We start from the raw sequence: 12,734 nt of genomic DNA, 5'->3' as shown, positions 1-12,734 counted from the left end.
AAAGTGTCTCGAGAGGGCGTTCGCAAAAGCCTCCACCTAACCTCCGATCTCGAAATCTCCCGCTGTACGGTTCGTAAACGTTAATTAAAATTCGCAGTGAAATAGGGACAGTTCTCGGCTTGGGGTAACGGTCGAGCACGTGGCGAAATAACCTAATCTCGTGACACCAAACCGCTTCTACTCGGCGGAGGAACGCTCTGGATTCGAGATGATTCGAGGGGAAGATGGGTTTGATGAATAACGTTTGGAAGGTCGGTAATTGGCGCTGAGAACTGACTGATTGATTCGGCCGACCTGAATTGTGTTTGATCGGAGAAATGAATTTCTGATGGTGGAGTTGAGTTGTGGTTAGAGGTATGACGATATAGAATGTTAGTGATATACGAGTTTGTAATCGGAGATTCGACATTTTTGCACAGTCTAGCGGTGTCATCAAAATCAAAGCTGTTGTGTTTTATCGAAAAATGTACTTTGACGTTCCAAAGTTATAGTTTATTAAGAGTCGAACGAGACAGTGTTCGTGTTCGGAATGGTTGGGGAATTAATCTTCAAATAAATTTAGAGAGGATAGAAGAAAGTAACGTCGACTCTGTTCGCAGACCAAGCTTGTCGCAAGTAAAAATAGGTTGACTGTGTTTGAAACGAACTGTCAATTATCGAAGAGAATACTCGACCCAATAGTAAGAACCTGATAAGATTACGGGTCCATCGTTCTACCCTGAAGCCTCAACGAGGAATTTCCGAAAACTAACTCTTATTACGACGTGAAGCGGGTACGAGGGAAATTTCTACACAATGGAAGGCACGGCGAGCGGCGCTCGATAAATTCTAAGGAGAAGACCAATAAAGAAAACGACGCGCTGGCTCACGACAATTTGGCAGATATGGGGCAGCGATGTCCACGGTGGAAAGCGGAGCGACGCGAACTGAGCTCTGCTCGCTCGTTAGCGTAGAATTTCTGAAAGTAGGTAGGCAGAGAAGCTAACCGACGCGTTCTACCTAATATAGGCGAGCTGTGGCCTTTGTCCGCGCGCAATCACATCCGGTACTGTCGATCTGGAAATTTGTCCGCAGACCAGTCGACTCTTCCGTCACGATTCGGGACTTGTCTTCTAGCTAGCCATTTCGGTCGCGTCGTTGTCTTCGTTGCGATTAGTAGATTGCCTTTTAAAGCTCTTCGATCGAGGAACAATCAGGGTTGAAGAATCGTAGAATTTTGCTAATTAACGGGACGACCATAAACGTTCGAATTTAACCTATAAAAACCAATTATATTGAAATCTTGAATGTAACAGAATCTGTAGTTGAATCAGACCGTAAAGAATGAATTTGCTAGAACGAGTATGACTGTTCGCTAACTTGACTTACCTTAACAACTACCCGCAGAAACTTAATAAATCCCTCCCACTGTCGTACGATGTAATTACTCACCCTAGAAGAATTATCCTGGTAGAAAGTTCGATGCAACATGGAGCAGTCCCTTGGAAAAACTGGAATAGGTAGCTCGCGAGCGACGAAAGCGTCCGAGAGGCGGTACATCAGCGCAATTTGCCAGCGTCGTTTCGATCAATAAACATCCTGCACGATGTATACGGGACGAAACAGGAATTATCCGTCGTTAAACGACGACCGGCTTCGCGGAGCGAAAGGTTGTCGAATGTTGCGCCGAGTGAATTACCTACCGGACAAGTAATTCGATAGAGCTCGTTACACCCGAGCTTGTATCCAATTAAACTAGCCTAGACGCTGCTTCTTTCTCTTTTTCTCTCTTACGCGAGTGTGACTAGTGATTTTCCGTGTACGAGCTGGTGTACGTAGGCACATGGTGCTTCGCCACCACGCGACGCATCCGTAATCGCCGTATCAACCAAGCCGATAACAAGGTTACGCGCGTGTGCTTCGTCCGTAATAGCAATAATTTCTTGCCAAGTAACGACCATTTCGAACCGTATACGGAAAAGGGACGCCCGACGGACTAAGAACGGCTCCGGACTCGCCCTTCACGTTCAACCGGAGAACACGCTCGTAAATATCATTTCGCGGCTTTTCAGGCTCTTAACTGGCCCAGTGATTTTCGTTTTGGGAAATTGGAACGGAGAAAAATTGATTTATAGCTGGTTAGTTGCTGCTCGTCGCACTTCTTTCGATACTTTGGATAAACTTAATCGACGGTTGGATGGAGGATGTAGTAGTAGAGATACTTCCTGAAATCGTGTCGTCCAACTTCGTTAACCAAAATGAACAGAAAGGTATGGATGTTACAAATATGTTTTAACATTTACGTTGGAGTTTGCCATTATTTATATCGTCTGTTTGCAATAAATAAGCTTAGAGAGGTAGTCTTTTTTTTTTAAGAAGTTGAACCCTAATCACGTATTCAGGTAGTAAAATTCGAGAATTTATACGACGACCTCGAAATATTTCCATAACTTAATATTTCTGCAATTCATTTGAAACAAAAAACAATTCACATGCTTCACTTCGAAGTCCCACGTCCAGTTTTGGAGCTATCGTAACGGTTGTTTCTGCTGGAAGAACGTTTCACCGAGGAATCACCAGCGAGGTTGTGACTACGCTGCAGCAGCAGCAGCAGCACAGAGAGAGAGAGAGAGAGAGAGAGAGAGAGAGAGAGAGAGAGAGTGCTAGAAACGTGCATAGTGCTTGACTCGATATTCGAAGGGCAGGAATTCGCGTGGGTGGGTCGAGCCCTGCAGATAAACGCGGACTGGCGAACGGTCGCACAGGTGTACGGGGCCGAGAGAACCCCGCGACATTTATTTCCGTTCGTATCGCAACATCAAGTTACAGTCGAGACGCTTATCGAGCATACTTGGGAGACTACGATCGCGAAAGAAACGACGGGGGTCAGTGGTGGGTCGGTCCGTTTCAATCATCCACTCGTTCTCGATTCTCTTTCTGTTCACCTTCGGTATTGTTTCTTCGGCGACGTTCCCGTTGCATGTGAAATCGCGTCTCGAGTTAGCGATGAAATACGATTCCAGTTCCATTCTCTCGAGCAGAATGTCTTGTTAAACAGCTTGGCAGTTTTAACGCGATAACTGTCTCGCGTTAACCTCGATGACATGTCGATAGAGCAGTCGATACGGTTCTTGATCTCGCCACATCGACAGATTTTGAGTGTCTTTGGGGCTTTTAGGGCGCACTTTTTCATTCTTTAGAAGTTGATCAAGCGTTTTCGTTAGCTTAATGTTCGTTTCAACGAGACCTCCCAGATCCAATCATCTCCAAACAAAGAGTAGATCCAACGTTCGCTTCTTAAATTCAGGACGTCCAGTCTAGTCAATTTGATCGAGAGGTTGTGCTAGGTAGCCAGGACCAAGATGGACCTGCGTCCACGTAGTCGAAGGGTGTGCACAGATTGACGAAGCTGGTTGAAAACGGGACTGTAAGGTAAAGGCTGGAATGTCGGCGAAGAATAGCAGTAGGTAGGTGTAGCCAGATAGCACGGGACGAGTGCATCGAAGACACCGTAACGGTGCCTCGTCCGAACTGATTGACAATGATTGAAGGCTGCGGGTTTCGACTCGGGACTGCGATAGTCATAGCCAGGTTCTAGGTTCCTCGTGTAAACCACCAATGGGTGTACATGTATGTAGGTCTCTGTTGTGGCTATCCGGCGATCTTTCGCCATTGAATCTGGAAGATCTGCGCCGGGAGCAGAAACGACGGCCCACGCCACGCGATCGCTTGGTTTCTCTCGACCGTCTCGTTCGAACAACCGCCCAATGCGCTCCTATTATTCCCGTTCGATTAAATTAAGGCTATTTCCACGATCTTCTGTCATCGATATCCCCCGATATTGGATAGGCCGGTGGAAAGCTCGGCTTCGTTAAGACAGAGAAAGGTGTTATACAATGTGTGTAAAATTCGTCATAGGATGATAGAGCGCTTGAAATATACAATTTTCGTCTATGATCCTTTCGCTTAAGACAGAGTTAGCCCAATCAGAATTGACTTATGTGTACTTTATCTACGGTTCTCAAAAAATCGAAATATCCTACTCCTCCGAGATTCTCAACGTCATCGTTCGAAATCATTAAACGATAAATTTCACAAATACTCGTCAAATGTTCGTTCCCTTCCCTAACCCTGACCTCGTTCAATACGGTTTCGTTATCGAGTCATGAAAAACCTACTAAAATGCTACCGTGGAGAAATCTCTTCACCATGAACCATTTGTCACCGGCGAACGCACGGGCATCAGGCCATGGGGAATTTTAAGGTTTCGTTGAACGGAGCCAATGCGTACGTGGTTCACGCGCTGCTTATTAGTATGCGAGTTTTCGCCTGCACAGGTAAAGCGAGGCTCGTGCTCGCGGGATCGACGACACGCTCGAGGCTCGACCGCCTCGCACCGCGTGATATATCGATACCGAGGAGACAGTATCCGCGTGCTGCTACCAGCTACTTAACCCGCGACCAATCGGTTACGTATGCGACTGGTTACATTACCTACCTACCTACTTGCCGGTTACCAAACGAGGACCGACCTCCATGCGAGAGACAATGAGGCGTCCTCGCTTTCCAGCTACCGTTCGTTGTTCGCCGATGCTTCTTCGACGGGAACTTGGAAAATCTGTCGAACAGCAGAAGCTTGGGAATATTCATTTCTTCGAAACTTACAGAAATTTAAAACATCCTACAGCTCAATCTTTAAACCGACTTTCGAATAAGAACGACAAGTACTCCAATGACTACCAGACCCGTTTGCTATTCTTTAGATAACCGCTTCAGCCACGAACCTAATCTAGCAAGAATCACCTGCGAGTGTCGAGCTGCGAAGAAATCGAAGAAAAGTCGATAGCTTTGCGCTTCCTTTTGCCTCTTCTTTCGTTGCGAGAAACGGGCGGTATCTGCGTTGGCATCGCTTACGCGTATCACAGCGGCTCATTGTTCGTGGAAGATTCAATCTCTCGGGTCCGAGAGAGCCTTTCTCCTCTTCCTGCATCCGCGCGAGCAACGCCGCGCCGGGAAGCGGGGGGAGCAGCGGGAATGGAAGATAAATGAAGCAAGTGTTATTTTCCAAACGGGCCCCTTTTACATAATGAATAGGAAAGCGAGGAAACGCGGCGGGGAATTTTTGTTTTATTTACGTAAGCGCGATCGAGCGGGCAACGAGGCGGGTCGCGTTGAATCCGCGCGTGTAAAAACTGCGACCAATTTCTAATAGGTGGTTAGAAACGTGGCGGGGGGAGGGATAACTGGTAACGCGCGTGGACAGTCTCGCCAACGTAAAACGCTTAACTACGCATGGACCCCCTCCCTCCCATCGTATCGATTCGATGGGAGATCGCGATAAGATACGCCGCGAGGCTTGTCATCCTATCACGGGGCCCGGCCTACGTCCACGGCTATACCAAGGATGCGCTTGTTTCCATCTGCTTGCCTTCGTACTTCCTCGATCTTGCAATTCAGTTTGTCAACGAGGTACTTATCTCAACGCGGCAACCAATAACTTATTGAGAAATCGCGTCTCTCCTTGTGGCAAGGACCGAGGAAAGTTAGGCGAAAGCTTGTAGCAATAAGATTGCTGGGATAGGAAGTGTTTTTGACGTTTCTTCGATCTTCTGCGTTTTATTGAATCCCGAAGATTTTTGTATACAACAACTAAAAAGAAAACAATTCGCGTTGTAGTAAAATCGAGATACGACGAGTATCGTTAATAATACAAGATATTTCAATTTTTGATGTCGAATGACATTTTTGTATCACTTTGACACGGGAAAGTTTGACACGCCGCGGCGTATCAGAGATATCGCGAAGAGATGAAACGTTATTCCTGATTCGCTCTATTTACATTCAGCTATGATATAAAAAATGTTACAATCTTTTTCGCGAAACTTAGTCTAAACGGAATGAATTCGCCTAATCAACATTGTCATTCGATACTCTCCTCGTAGTAAAGGAAACGTCTCGTTGCAACAAACGTATCAAGACCACCTAGATCATCAAAAACAAAATTAGAAGACTTTCTCAAGATTCCAAAGCAATGATGCATGAAGTCCAATATGTAACACTCACCATCCGCTTCCAAAAGCGTAGCGTCCAATCGATTAAGATCCCCTTGAAATTACCGTGAAATCAGTCTTGAAACCCTTGAGACGATGGTTCTAGGCTGGGCAAGAAAGTGGCGTGATGAAACGTTGGCGAATCAAACGGCTTGCGTTTCACGAAGATTGGAAGGAAGATTACGCGAGTTTCTTGCGAGTGGCTTGGCCTGTACGCGTACGAAGGCCGAAGGCAGCCGATGGTGGAACGGTTCCGTGATGCTCGATCGGGTAGTTAATAAATTAGTCCCATAACGTTGCGGACGGGGCAAAAACTGGCGCTGCTTCATAAGCTTGTTCTCCTCCGGTTGCGGTAGCCGGTGTGTTCGTTCGTGTGCTCGCTCTCTTACACGCGGGGGAGAGCTGTACCCGCGAGCTCTCGCTCGCGTTCTGCCTTAAACAAGCGGCACGCGGGCTATCTGTAACGGCAGCGGCCCTCTTAAAGGAGATACAATTTAATTGGAGCTCAACTTCCTCAGCCTTTCACCTTGAACACCATCCTTCTGTCTCTGGCCTGAAGTCCAGGTTTCTCGTTGCGTTTTGATATCTAAAAACTGGTAAATTGCGATGTACACCCCTGCTCAGAGGTATTAGGCTATTTATCGAAGAACGAGATACTGAGAAACTATTAGAAGATTATTGACGTGTTAGGAATTATTCGAATCAATTGGAATCTATTCGACTGTAAGTATTGTAATGAAAATCTTCAATTACGTATAGTAAAATTCAATTTCTTCTCGTATATATCCATTTGAATTACGTATACCTTTCAACGTTCTCTCACTTCTCTTTAAAGGATTATATCCCCTAGATTACGAAGATGAACGAACAAACTACTAGAAACTTTCCGTTCTTTGAGTTCAACCGGTTCAATTTGCGAATAGCGAGTGACATAACGCGTAGTAGGTTGCTCGGATCGATCAGAGTTGGATGTTTAGCTTTGACGCCAGGTTACGTTGGATAACGTCGTTGGAACGGAGAAAGTGGTGTTCGTAAATCGTCGAGTCAAACGGTAGCCAGCGGTGACCGGCATGAGAAAGCAATCATACGCCGGACGAGATTCGTTGGTCGCTAACGAGTCCGTTTCCCGTGGTTCGATCTATTTCTCCCGATGGAATGCCATCGCTTTCACGCCGGGATACATCCTCTTCGCGATGCCCTGCGGCCCGCTCTTTCTTGTCGCCGTTGACGCGCGCGAGCCTTCACGCTCGTGTGACGTTTCTAGTTTCGAATTTGTGAAATTTTACGCGTGAAACGCGTTCTTCCCTCGAGGATACGCCGGGTGATTAACCGTACAGGAAACGGGAAACACAACGATGAGAAAAATCGATTCTTAAACGTAGAAACGTTATCTTGGTGATTATTTTTAAAAGCTTAAAATATCGAATATTATTCCAGATGAAGATTACAGAGGCATGCAATTAGAGAACGCTCCGATTTATGTAAAGAGGAAACTTATTAATTTTCTAATAAATCATCTAAATTAACGTTATATCTAGATTATGATCTTATATTTTATTTGATGTTTTATGTTTTAAGTCAATTAGGTTTTTGGCCAATAAGCTTAGGTCATTAGTCAATAAGTCAATTAGCTTCGTCTTTAATTTGGGATATTCCTCGTGAGGAATACGTAGAACACAGATATAAAATTTGAAAGTCCGAGGAATACTCGAATACACGTGAGATAGACCACGTGTTAAATGCACGAAACAGCACATTCTTCCTTTTCCAGCTGGCGCATCGTTTTATTAAGCGCGCCGGAGGAACTCGCGAACGCTTCGTCTATGCGCTCGTGTTACACGCGTTGCCTGGAATTTACGGTATTGCCATTAAACCTCGTGGAATCTCTCATCGTTAGCAGCTAGAACGTCCGATGTCCATTATAATTACTGTTATGATTCAAGTACTATGAATCGCCGCATCTCACCGACCACTTTACCCATGTGCTAATGAAACAATATTCTGATAAAAAGTTGGACAAATGAGTTATACACAGTGATTTGTGTAACACGGATATCTTCTTCGTCGTTGATATATGCAAGACTGAAAACTTCGCGAAAAAGCAAAATAAAAAAGTTTGCACGATCTTACGCAAGAACAAAGAAGTACGTAATCGAAAAATTTCAAGTAATCCTAAGAACTCGAACGTTTGTCATCGGCTATAATAAGTCTTTTACAATCTGGTCACCCAGTACGTAGAAAGAGCAATTAGAAGCAAGTAGTATAGAGCTGGCGCGAGTTTCTTATCAGGCGTGAACGTGACGGTTTACGTAGGTGCGATATTTAAAAGAAAAGGCGCGATACGAAGAAGTTTTCACGGAGCTGCATCGCCAGCTATTAATTGAATGATCGCACTCTCGGCGATTTATTATGCGCGGTTTAATCGGATCGGGTCCCGACAGTCGGTACTGTTAATCTGCTCGCGGTCCTTTTCTCGTCGCTCGTTATCTTAAGTCAGGGAAGCCTCGAGTCGCGCGCGGAAGCCCATTACACGCCTTGTAATAAGCGGTGAGCCGCGACGTCCAGGAAGAACTGTTCATGTCGGCATCGCGAATTAGAATCTCTTTGGCTGCCTTTAGCATGTGCCTTCGGTTCGATGGAAACCGAGCTTTTTGGTTACAAAATAGATGGAACTTCGGTTGGTGCCTGAAACGGACAGTTTCTGAGAATTGTAGGTGTCGTATTGAGCAAGGTAATAATTTGTGATTTGTGTAACACTGGATTAACGAGTTTCCAATTATGGGGTTGAATGTCGATAAGCATAGAATCGTAGAATGTGATGCGGTTGATCATAGGTTCCTAGAATTCGATATGGTTAATGTTAAGATCACGGTTTGTTATAGGTACTTGGGGATTCGTAGAAGTCGTTGCAACTGATTCTAAGCACGTAGAGTGTAGGTGAAATGTCATACTTAGAACGCTGTGTATACTATCCAGAAATTGCAGGAGCTTGCACAAATGGCTCATTGAACCTGATATAGACATTGGATCCATTACGTTCGATGTAAATGACGTTATCGAAATCAATATACGCGATACGGTGATCTGTAAATCTAGGGTGTTGCATGCCTCGATATCTCTGGTACTTTACGACCGTTCACGAAACGTTCATCTCATGACGTTGTCTGAAATTTCTGGCAACTGCGAATTTGAGTCCCTACGTGCCTCCGGTCGTCGAGCGAGGTCCTATATTCCAGGATGTTGAATTCCAGATAGCATAGGTCGTTGGTAGGAGTTTCTACGAATCTGTCGTTACTTATCTAAATATACATACATTTCAAAGCCTATACGTATCTTTCTCTCGAAATTTTAATAATTCACGAAACGATTAGTCAGCCGTCGAAAAGAGTCTCCTCTCGGACGAAATAAGAAATCAAACTACGTATCCGTAAACCTCGATAAATCGAGCAGCGTTACACACACGAGTTCTAATTATGCCAGAACGTTCCTTTTCGGTCCAAATTAGATCAACGGATAGATTACCATAAGCTAGGCGAACTGGGATATTTATGAGAGAGAATGTTTCTTACCAACGTGCTTCCTCGTTCGTTACCTCGCTGGTACATACGCAACTAAATTCGAGAACCAGTCGAAGACCATTATCATTACGCTACCATGCGGATAACGTAATTGAATCTCTAAAAGCAGTTTCTTCCCCCCTCGCTACTTATTACCGCGTGGCTCGTTAATCCATGCGGGGGGAGGGGGGAGAGCCGATAGAGTCGAGCGGAGCAGGTGCTAGAGAATAATGCCCTGATGATAATGGATCGGCAGCCGTGGATGTGGGCCGCGCGAGATCGCGCGGGAAATTAAATAATTACCGTCAGTAATCGATCTGGCGGAGTTGGTTCGCGCGATATTGATGACAGAGGCGTACGAAAACAGCGGCGCTGCGTTCGCAGTGAAAGCGCGCGGTACTTTTCAACGTGATTGATCGCCGAGGAGATTGAGTATCGGAGATGTATCTCGCACATGTGCGGACGTCGCCTTCTAATGACCGTTCGGTTTATTCGTACCGCGATTACGCCGCGTCGCGTGAGAATGCGTTCTAAGTTCGTTTTTCTATTGTGCTATTCTTTGATTCGTGCGAAGCACGAGTAGCATCGATGCGTTGTTTCATGAAGTCTTCGACCGTTCGAAAGGTATGCGATAACGTGAAGTTTTTGCTACTAGACGAGGATGCACGCGAAGGGTGCGGTGTCGTTGAGATTTTGGATCCGCGACGCGGAACGAGCGACTTTTTGACGCTTTGTTCTCGCTGCTTCGTACGTCTTTCTTTGTTTTTCCCAATTAAAAACGAGGAGAACGCAATGTCAAAAAATTGCTAGTCTATATCGGACCTTACAACAGCGATTCTGTGTAATTTTGCACGTCTATATTTCCAATAACAGGTTCGTACGCCTGTGTGAATTGCGTTATTAACAATATAATCTCGTCGACTCGCGTAGATTTACTACCAGGAAATCGTAATGACGCCGCATTAGGTTTAGGGTACGTTTTGATGTTTTGACCAATACGTGCGTCAGGATAACTATGAACGTATGCATTTCGGCGTTCTGATGTTTTATTATATATATAAATATTATATTAAAACGACAGTCTGTCGGAAAATGCATCCAGGGTAATCAGAAGCTTATTCAGACGATTTGTCGTTTTGGGTTGGATTTAGGCGGATTCGACTAAGGCGGATTGTGTTAAAGACGCGGGAAAACTCGCCGTCTCGTTGCGAGCTTTTCGCGATAACATCGGAAACCGGTAATAATCTAGTCGTGGGCGTATGAAAACGTAAAGTCGTCGGAGAAAGTGTATATCGCTGGTGTTTGCGTCCGGCGCGTGCGTGCACGCGGAATGATTTTCACGGTAGAAATTTTGCACGTGGTGAGATACGATCGTGATTGGAGCAATCATGTTTTCCCGCGTTTCGCGAGAAAATACGGCAATCGTGAAAAAACTTGATAATTATTATCATTACGTCGTGCTGGTATTTCTGATGCCAGTACTTACGTACGTTAGGATTATGTTCTTAATAATCGTGGGAGGAATTCGTTAGACTGTGACCTATTTTGCAATTGTCTTTTTGAATAGATCCACGTTAACATGCGTATGGAATCGTATAAAATCGAAAGGAATCGGGGTTCTAGCGCTTCCTTTCTATGAATTCGAGAGAAACTTGCGACGTGATTGAATACGTGTACCATTTGTGTTTACAGGCTCGTTTCAGCATAACTTCTTGATGAAAGGGTAATGCGTGCGCTATTACACTTAGAAAAACCTACAATAAATCTCACTACCATGCGTGGTAGAATAATTACAGGAGGGCTGCGGGAAGCACTCATTTACTTTCCACTTCGCTCGTGTTACGAATGTCTATAAATTAATTTTTTACTCGAGCTGTGACGATTAAATACAGCCGCTCAGCGTATAATTTAAACTCGTACAACTTTTTGAATTAATATCTTTCGGCTTTTTATACGAAATGCAACGGTTATCAAGCATGGTCGTTTAAAGCATTTACATTTCTATCTTTGGTCAATGAAATATACATATAATAATCGTAGGTATGATTTATCGCTAACAAAAAGTATGTAACGTCATCGAGAAATTTCTCGTTCATTCAGATATATTAATAAATTTGCAAAAGTATTTTTAGAATCGATTGTTCACTTCCCCAACAGGGGTAAAGTAACTTTGAACAGGGGTGAAAACACGGTTATGTACAGTGTGTAGAGAAGGACGTTAGTTCGATCCTCGAGAACTAGATGGCGACTCGATTCGTATTGTTTCTCGCATGTAAAACTGTTCGAGGAATGTTATATCTGGAATCAGGACAGGTTGTATCTTCAGCTTTGCGCAGTGGCGATATCGTAACCAATGAGGTTCTACCGAGGTGCGATTATTGCTAGTTGAAAACTTTTACCAATACCCCGCCAAGACGATGTGAAAAACCATCGGCTACGGCAATTTTTGGTAACCCCTACGGGGGTTTTGAATAATTTCCAAAGAAAAGTATCTTTTACTATTTCAGCATTTCCAGAGGAAAATGTGTTTTACTATTTCAGCTGCTCCTTTTTATATTCTTACTCAACAGTTGATATATTATAATATCCTTATCTTTGATTAATTCTGAAGTCTATGGAAAAATAGACTTTTTTGATGTTTCTCTCGTAGAGTACTTTATTCGGATGTTTTTAACCAAGTCAGTTTTTGCTGCTGTCCGGTGCTTACGGAATTTACGTTCTGCTTAGTTGCAGCGGTACACCTATAGATTGTCACTACGAGAACAACCTTGACATATAAACACCACATGCTCGCCACCCTTTTCGATGATCATTCTTCGACTCTTGTGTCCGTTGTAACTTAATCGGTGTGACGTTCAATTCCGGCTCATCGAATGACGATTTCCTGCATGTTGCCGCACGGTAAATTTCTTATCGATTTCACTCCATTCAGGGGCCGATTCTCGCATTGTGCGCGAGGCCATTAAGATGCGGTTGCACGAATGGAACATCGGGTCCATCGACTGTTCGGTCGCGTGTTGGTATGCGTGCACGTGTTGTTGCGTGCAGCCAGGTTGAGGTCGACGTTTTGGGATCTATCGAGCGTGTGATTTCCGGCGAATCGATAAAACGTTGAATAGTTGGCTCGCGTAGGGCCGCTCGCGCCACT

The 12,734-nt window shown here is 44.6% G+C and overlaps 1 protein-coding gene and 1 non-coding gene across 5 annotated transcripts in view; both read left to right on the top strand.

Moving 5' to 3' along the window:
- Positions 1–12,734, top strand: part of LOC122569842 — a 300,923-nt gene that overhangs the window by 67,537 nt on the left and 220,652 nt on the right. The window lies entirely within an intron of this gene.
- Positions 11,911–12,051, top strand: LOC122569870. Its single transcript, XR_006317606.1, has one exon. It is a non-coding gene; the product is annotated as a U4 spliceosomal RNA (small nuclear RNA).

Source organism: Bombus pyrosoma, linkage group LG7 (assembly GCF_014825855.1).
Source record: "Bombus pyrosoma isolate SC7728 linkage group LG7, ASM1482585v1, whole genome shotgun sequence".
Lineage (NCBI taxonomy): Eukaryota > Metazoa > Arthropoda > Insecta > Hymenoptera > Apidae > Bombus > Bombus pyrosoma.
Note: the sequence above shows the minus strand (reverse complement) of the source record. Positions and strands in the feature narration are given on the sequence as shown.